General features: G+C 44.5%; 1 long non-coding RNA gene across 5 annotated transcripts; it reads left to right on the top strand.

The window, feature by feature from the left end:
- LOC135315991 (uncharacterized) lies at nucleotides 1-4,956 on the top strand. Of its 5 annotated transcripts, none has more exons than XR_010375472.1 (3): nucleotides 1-25; nucleotides 3,576-3,742; nucleotides 4,835-4,956. It is a non-coding gene; the product is annotated as an uncharacterized LOC135315991 (long non-coding RNA). The 5 variants fall into 5 exon arrangements; XR_010375470.1 differs by lacking the exon at nucleotides 1-25 and adding an exon at nucleotides 711-827; XR_010375469.1 differs by lacking the exon at nucleotides 1-25 and adding an exon at nucleotides 711-842.
- Nucleotides 4,957-7,851: the final 2,895 nt, after the last annotated feature.

Raw genomic sequence — 7,851 nt, 5'->3', positions numbered from 1 at the left:
TACCTTGCTGAGTTACTATCTTTTGGTAAGAAGCTTACTCTCTTGCTGCCTTTAATTTTAAGCTAGATAGAAAATGTGGTTAATGTAAGATTCTTTTTTTTTTTAAATGTGTATCTATTATCACTTTTGCATCTTTCCACCATTGTATGCAGACTACATAACGTGGTTAATAAGACTGGATTTACCTTGGTCTTGAGCAGTGTTCTCAGTGTAAGGAAACTGGAAAGCAAATGCACTTAATGGAGATCTTGAGGGAAAACATTGATGTTCTAGGTCTGTCCACTTGAAGTGAAGGCATTGAGTGCCTTAATTACTTGCATCTAGATACCTCCCACTTTCAAAGGCACCTTAAAAAACACATAAGGCCTTCAGGGATTTAAAAAAGCAAAAGAAGTTTTTTCCCTAAAGCCCTTTAGGAACCTGGTGCTGTTTTGAATATCTGGATCCTCAGTCACTTCTGTGAAATCTGCAATTTGCCATTAGCCTGAGGGATCTGGGCGAGGTGGAAAATGAGCCGAGTCTGGTACAGCTGAATATCCCAATGTATGTCTGGAGTTTACTCCAAAATGCTGAAGTCAAATGCTCTTTTATCAATTCCTGTCACGCCAGGGAGTAAATATAGTGACCTGGACCTGCAGGAACTGAACTGATAAAAGCTGTATGCTGATGGATCTGGGAGTCACTTGCACAACTTCTCAAAAAAAAAAAAAAAAAAGCTGGGGCAGATCCTAACTGCAGGGCCTTGGAGCTGCATTCCCTGTGCTTCATTAGCTACATTTTGGTGCACGTCCATTTGGCGCTTGTGGAGATGCAGCTGCTTTCCAGGGGTGAGCAGCTGACTGGTGAGACAGAATGGCAGATACTGCTATAGCAGTATGTGCAGATGGTTGTTATTTCAAATGGAAATGTTTGGGTTTTATTTGTCAAGTATGTTCCCCAGCAGATAAAAGCAAAGATCTCTGTGGTGTTTGTAGTGAGGCTTGAGCACTGTTTACTGAAGAAGGGAAGGCTGAGAAAGGACTTGATTATCGCATAAAGCAGGGTAGGAGGGGTGACTGGAGAGTTAGCTTTTGCCTTGGCTGATGTTTGTGAGAACTGTGCTGTGACTCAACAGGCTGGCGTTGTACCTAGGCTCATCTGTGTGAATGTGTGGGGAGCGACGTTGCTTCCTCCGCATGGACCACGCCCGAGGGGAAAGGCTGGGGAAGGTGAGGTGCTAATGAAAAACAAAATTCTGCTTTTGGTCACAATTATTCCTTCTGCCTTCCCCCAGCAAGCAAGGTGAGCCCCAGCCCTTCCTCTCGCCGTGTTACCGCAGCCTGACTCTCTCTTTGCAAGAGTTGTCAACCATCACTTCAACAACAGGAGGCTGCGGAGGCGTCAGCCATTGGCAACCCCGGAGCTGCTGGTTCACACGGCCCCCAGGGCAGGGTCCAGGGGTGTGCTTTGGCGTGTCCCATACAGTCTGGACCTCTCCCGAAGACAGTAGCCAACAATCCTTGTGGTTTGTCAGACGGACATGTGGTGGAACTGTCATTATGAAACACGTAGTTTTGGGAAAGGAACTTACAGTCACTTTTGCAAGTTTTGGAATGAGTGAGTAGATCCACATCAGCACAGATGTGAGGCAAGTGGCAAGAAGAATCCTTCCAGTCTTGTGTAAAATCTCAGCTCAGTTTAGGTTAGAAATAGCAGAAGCTTGCAAAGATACAGCCCGTGTTTTAAGAGAAGGCAGCAAAAAGAAGTCATTGTAGAGTTAAAAATCATCTACCACCTTTATTACATGGAGGAAATGTGGCATGGGATGAAAGGAAGAGCTTTATTTGCTGTTGAAGATGTTAGAGTCCATGTGGTAGACAACATCCAAAAATATGAAGTCACTTCCAAAAAACACAGCTGCTCTGTGAGAGCTATGATTTCCATATGACTGGGTTGTATGAGAACATCTCGGCGGCAGTCTCAGGACAGGAATGTCGTCATGAACACTGCTGAACTTTAGAGATGACTGGATTGTTTTTCTGGTAGTATTTAGTGACACTATTTTGTAATGCTAGCCTTTTGGAAAAAAGATATTCCCCTGAATTAGCACACTACTGGCTTGTTTAATGAATGTTCTGCCTTTAAGACAGGATTAAGCAGACTGTTTTATTGCTCCAAAACTTTCACAGATTTGATTTATCTTAAAAAAATATATTCTAGCTTAGGCTGCTGGGAAATTAAAGAAATTACTGGATGAAATCCTGGGAATGTTGTTTTGCTCAGGATCAGCTTAGAGGGCCTTAGATGAAGGGGTGTGATACTCTCCCAAGAGACCACTGCTGTAGGAGTAAAACTGAGTGTACTTCAGGGCTACTGAAAGCCATTAGGACTTGGCATCGACTTTACCTTCCCTAGCGTGTTTTTGTAGCTGCAGAGTGGAATCTCACTCTGACGTAGAAGGCAGTATCCTCTTCCACTTGCATGCTAAATTCTGTAATCATAACATTTATGTTTTCTATCATTTGAAACAGAGCTAGTATTCAGGTTTCACTGCAGAAAAAAAAAGATATTTTTTGCCCTTCATTCTTGCAGTAAAAGAGCAGTAGGATTTTTTTTTGTTTAGACACTTGTGCTAAAACAAATTTGTCAGCCGCTGCTCCGAAAGATTGATCGATGACTAACAGAACAGAGTCCAGCTGCCTGTGAGGTCTGGGCTGTGCAAACCCCAAAAGAGCCTAAACATACTCTGCGTGTGGGAGAGGAGCCTCGGCTGCTGTGCAATCACTTATGTCAGCAGACATGGGATATTCCAGCACTGGGCAAATAAATATACCAAAAAAGAGTAACCGAGTGAGAGAAAGTGACAGCTTTGGGAACGAAGGTGGTGAACCTGTTTGAATGTAGCGTACACTCAAGTGGCTGGGGGAGGAGTGGTGTGCGCGCTCTGGTTTCAGTAACGTGTTGGGTCAAGAAGTGTTTGAAGAGAAAAGAATGACCTCTGTGTTCTCACAGGGATGGAGTCAGCCCAATTAAGTATGGTTTCTTAAATTGCTGACAAGTCTGTATAAACAAAGCTTGCATAGGCTGATCTGAAGCTTACAAGAGATCATTGCCTTTAATTATGGTTCAGCACAAGTGAAAATTGAGCTAGAGGTACTTGGAAGGTAGAAAGCTTGATGCTCCTGGCCTGAGTCGGTATGTGGATTTTGTGGCTGTTAGTAAGCAGGCTTTCCCTGCACGCAGTTTCCATTGGATCACAGCCCGCAACTGGTTTGTCTGGGCTCTGAGCACCATGATAATACCTTCCCCTGGAGCTGTATGTAGGTAGGTACCAGTGAATAGTGTTATTTTCCATAAATTTACAGAGTCATGTCACCCAGCCACTGAATGAGCCACTTTGATGCCTTTTCTGAGGCACTGTCCTCTGAAGTGAAGTTACTTCAGAGGCAATGTGGGATGCTCCTCAATTTTGCAATTTATGTACCAAATATAGGTGACGTAACTGTTCCAGGCTTAGACCAGAGCCACAGATAGCAGCCACAAACACTCTTCACTGGACCATGCTAGTTTCCTGATCATGTTTTATCTCTCCTCAGCCTTCCTTGTCCAGATCCAGTGTTTGCTAGCAAGGCCTCCAAATTGTTGGGCTTACATCGATATTCCTATTTTCCCTTCATGCAAACAATGGAGATCTCAGCAAAAGCCCATCCAGGATCTTGGGAATTTCCTACAGACCTCAAAGGATTTTGGAGCTAGCTCATAGGTGAACAAACTGTTTCAGTTAAGGGTTGTCACGAATGTAATTCATGCAGGGCAAGAACAGCCTGCTGTGCGCAAATCCCTGAGCTGCTGCCTCTGTTTCTTGCCTCCTCTTCAAATTGCGAGAGAACTTTCCAGCGTGTGATTAGTTCTCATGGAGAACAGCTTGTATCTTAATCTTTTTATTTTTTTAATTTTAAACCAAAACACTCTGATTTGCCTCATCACATCTAGAAATTGTAACGATTCAACAGACGTGGATGCGGGCTCACTGGGCGCTTGTTCTCTGCAGACAGTGTGCTGCGTGTTCAGTAGCGTGCCTTGGCTCACAAGCTTTCCCAGCAGGAAGCTTATAATGAAAGGGTTATTGAGCAAGAAACAGAAAGATTGAACCTAAAGTCACTCCTGACTGAACAGCTGGCTTTGTTTTTAATTTGTGCTATCAAGAAGGGATGGGGGCAGGGGAGGAAGTTTTCCCTCCTTCATGTAGAGGATATCCATGACCTTCAGGTGCTTAATCACTGCATTTTACTGCTCACTTCTAACACTTCCCCATCTGTAACATCTCTGTTCTGAGAAGTAGTGAAGTACTTTAAAACCATGATTAATTGTGGATTTAATTGCTGTCCCCTCCCCAAAAGAAGCTAACCACAGCCAAAGCAGAGAGAATAAATGACTGACCCTGGGAATGCTGAATTTTGGAACTCAGTGTTGGAGGCAGAGCTGGAGCCCAGGTCACAGCACTCCTTGCTTGCTTTCCTGATGAGCGTATATTTTTTTGGAGGCAGAATGTGTGTGTCAGGATGGAGGCGAAGGGTGGAAATCTGGGGATGGAATTGTACTTGCCAGCTCTTACCATGAATTAATTGCATTTGGCTTGCCCAGCAAGTATTCATTGCCTTGAGAGAATACACACAGAATTTTGCAAGACTGAACTGTCCCAGCTCCAGCTGTAATGCTTCCTATCCTGAGCACTCCAGCAAAAAAAAAAACCTGTGTTGTACCCGTCATTTTTATGAAAGCACTAATGATTTTACACTTGATAGATGCCTGTTGCCACTGTATCCATCCCTGACTTCTCCCCTTCTGTCTGCAGCATGTCCGGTACTGTCTGGTTAACTCCTTCACCTCCAGATGTGGCTGCATTTCATGCAAGACCTGTGGTGTAAAGGCCATTAAAAAAAAAAGGCATGGGACTCTTCACCATGGAAGTCACTCTGTCTGTGTTAGGTATATCATTAATGTGGCATCCCTTGCCAAGTGCTGCTGCACTTCTCGCATTCAAAGCATTGCCATGAATTCCTGCCATGCAGAAAGGTCGGCACTTCCCCAGCAAATGTGTTCCTGCTGCTCGGGGGTCTGAAAGTGGCTGGGCAAAGGGTCAAAAACTGCAGGCGGTCTGGGAGCTACTGCCCAAACCAGCTGCCTGCCCTCTCAGGGTGGGAAGGGCATCCTGGCTCTTCTGCCCCTTGCAGATGACAACAGTTCAGGCAGATAGAGAAAACCAAAGTAAATTATTTATATCTTGCATTAAAGCTACTGCTCCTGGGTGATAACTGTGCCTTCTTCCCTCTGTGCCCTGTAGTATAAGCAGTTTCAGAAGGAAAAACTAAAGATTACACCAAAAACCCAACAGAAGGTTTTCCATGGTAGAAAAGGGAGAGGAAACTGTTTAGGTCTGAGGCTGATAGAAATCCTTGGTTTATCAAAAGAGTAGGAGAAGCTGTTGCTGTCCTTTGGAGTTCTCTGTACCTGCAAATTGCTTTAGGCTGAAAGCTTCCCTTGCTACCGCACTTGCATTACTGACCCTTGCCTGGCTCACCTAGGTAGGGGTTTCGTTTCAGTAGCTCTCAGCTGGACACAGCATACCTCAGTCCTTACCGCTGCGTGGCTTTCTGAAAACAGTTTGCACGACATCTCCCAAGGAGCAAGTACTGCCTTGCTTTTCTTTTTCCCTCCTTTTTGTAGGAATAGTGTTAAAGATGTACTTTCTCTGTTCAGAAAGATTTTTCTTTTCTCTTTCTCCCTTGGCCTCCCATATGATGCCCTGAACTCAGAACAACTGCATGCTTGGCTTGTAGTGCCTGGTCTTCAAATCCTTAACGCACTGGGCAGTCAAATCCCTATGGGATGTAACATCTGTGCAGTGTTTTGCACCTGGAAAAGTTGGAAGATAATTGAAAGTCAAACCTAATAAGGGGAAAGTGTCCATGCTCCCAGCTGTGCCACCTGTATCTGGTATGGGACGATTCGTTAGCAGCTCCTGCATGCCTGAGGATGCCTTCCACAGCTTCCTCGGAAACAAAACAAAATCCAGGCAGCAAAACCACAAACTGGGGGCAGAGCTGTTTCTGGCTGCAGCAAATTTGGGCCCAGTGGGCTCCAGGAGCTTGGAGGCTCTATAAGTGGATGGTGAAGTGGCAGCTTTGTGGTTCTCTCTGACCATCCAAACCAGACAGATTTAATAGGCTATACATTCAACTGGGAGAAACGTCAGTGGTACTAAGCCTAGCCCTGTCTGTGATTACTGGTGGACAGGCAGTGCTGTGCGAGGGGAACGACCGAGGCCGTGCTGTGTGTGGGACTCCTGGCCCTGGTACCTGCAGGAAACCTGGGCTGCCGCCACGCTTCAGCAAAGGGGCTTTAACCTGTGATCTGGGTGATTTTTTGCTGTCTACATTGGAGGGTAGGTGCTATGTACTCTTGTCTCTTGAGGTCTGACAGTCTCATGGGGCAAGTATGTCCCTTCCTAGTGTCCGTGCTCACATCAAGAGCCTTGAGCCCCCTCACTTGTCTCCCCTGGCCCCACCAGAGCCCAGCCTGCTTCTATATAATAAATAAATCTGTTTTCTTTTGCCTTGAAAGGAAAAGGGCTGAGGGCTTCCTAAAACCAATTGGGTAAATTGTTTATTGTGCAAATTTCAATAAGGGTTTTAAAAAGGAAGTGGTCTGTAAGCCCTGATAAACATTGTGTGGTAGATAGCAGTAGGAAAGGGTTGCGGTTCCATCTGAATGTATACACAGACCTGGGTCTCTCATGGGTACGCGAGAACAATGAATTATATATCATGTACTGCAAGGCCGGCTCCTGGGCTGTGGACCCCCATCTCCCAAAGCCGCTGGTACCAGTGGCTGTTGGGGATGGGGTACTGGGTGGGCAGGACCTGTCTCTGAGCTGGGGCAGCGAGGATGCGAGTTCCTGCTTGTAGGTGATACAGTTAGTGATGCTAATTGCAGTGGCCGGGTCTCCAACAGCAACTGCTCCTTAACAGTGCAAAAATAGGGTGAGCACTGAATGGGCAATAAATACAGGCAAACATTGAGGGACAGTCTGAGTTGAGTCTGAACATGTGCGTTTGCTGCTCCGCCGCCTCTAGCACGCTCTCTCCTAGCAGAGCTCCAACAGATTGGGAACCTTGGCTTGCAGCTTACAAAACCTGAAGACAATTTTTTTTGCCTGGCCAAGGACTATTTACATAATTATGTGCTTGAAGAATTGGGTTCCAAATAAAGACATGATTTCAGCTATAAACACACATTATCTTTCTTGAAAGCATTAAAAACTCCCACAGAGTAAATTTCTAACTCTATTAGCTTGAGTTAGTGTGTGTTTAGAAACTTAAAAATCAGTGGAGGAAAGATGGCTTAACTGAAGTTACAGCAGGGAAAGTTCAATATTAAAATTAAGTATAAAAATGAATGTTGCCTATAAAAGATTACCCTTTTTTTCTTGTTAAGAAGGATCACGGTACTTGGCCTAGTGGTTATGTTCTAGGACTTGCAAATGTTTGTTCCAGTAATTGGCTTTCTATGAAAATTATTTGTTTCTCATTAAAATGTAGATAATCCTTTGCTGTAACTATTATCTGAAAAGGAGAAAAAAAAACCCCTTAAACCCCCAAAACAAAACCCCAAAACTAGAACTGGTGTGGTCAGAGCAGAATCTCATTTGGAAGATATATGAGAACCTCGTATGATGTTGATTTGTATTGGCTCTGAAGTCCTTTGTGTAATACTGTCATATTGAAAATTCTACATCATCTGTAGCTCAGTTTTTCCCAGAGAAATCCTTGGATACTGGTCAAGTTATCTTGACAGATGAAGAGAAAATAT

This window comes from Phalacrocorax carbo, chromosome 16 (assembly GCF_963921805.1).
Source record: "Phalacrocorax carbo chromosome 16, bPhaCar2.1, whole genome shotgun sequence".
NCBI lineage: Eukaryota > Metazoa > Chordata > Aves > Suliformes > Phalacrocoracidae > Phalacrocorax > Phalacrocorax carbo.
This window is presented reverse-complemented; position numbering and strand designations above follow the sequence as displayed.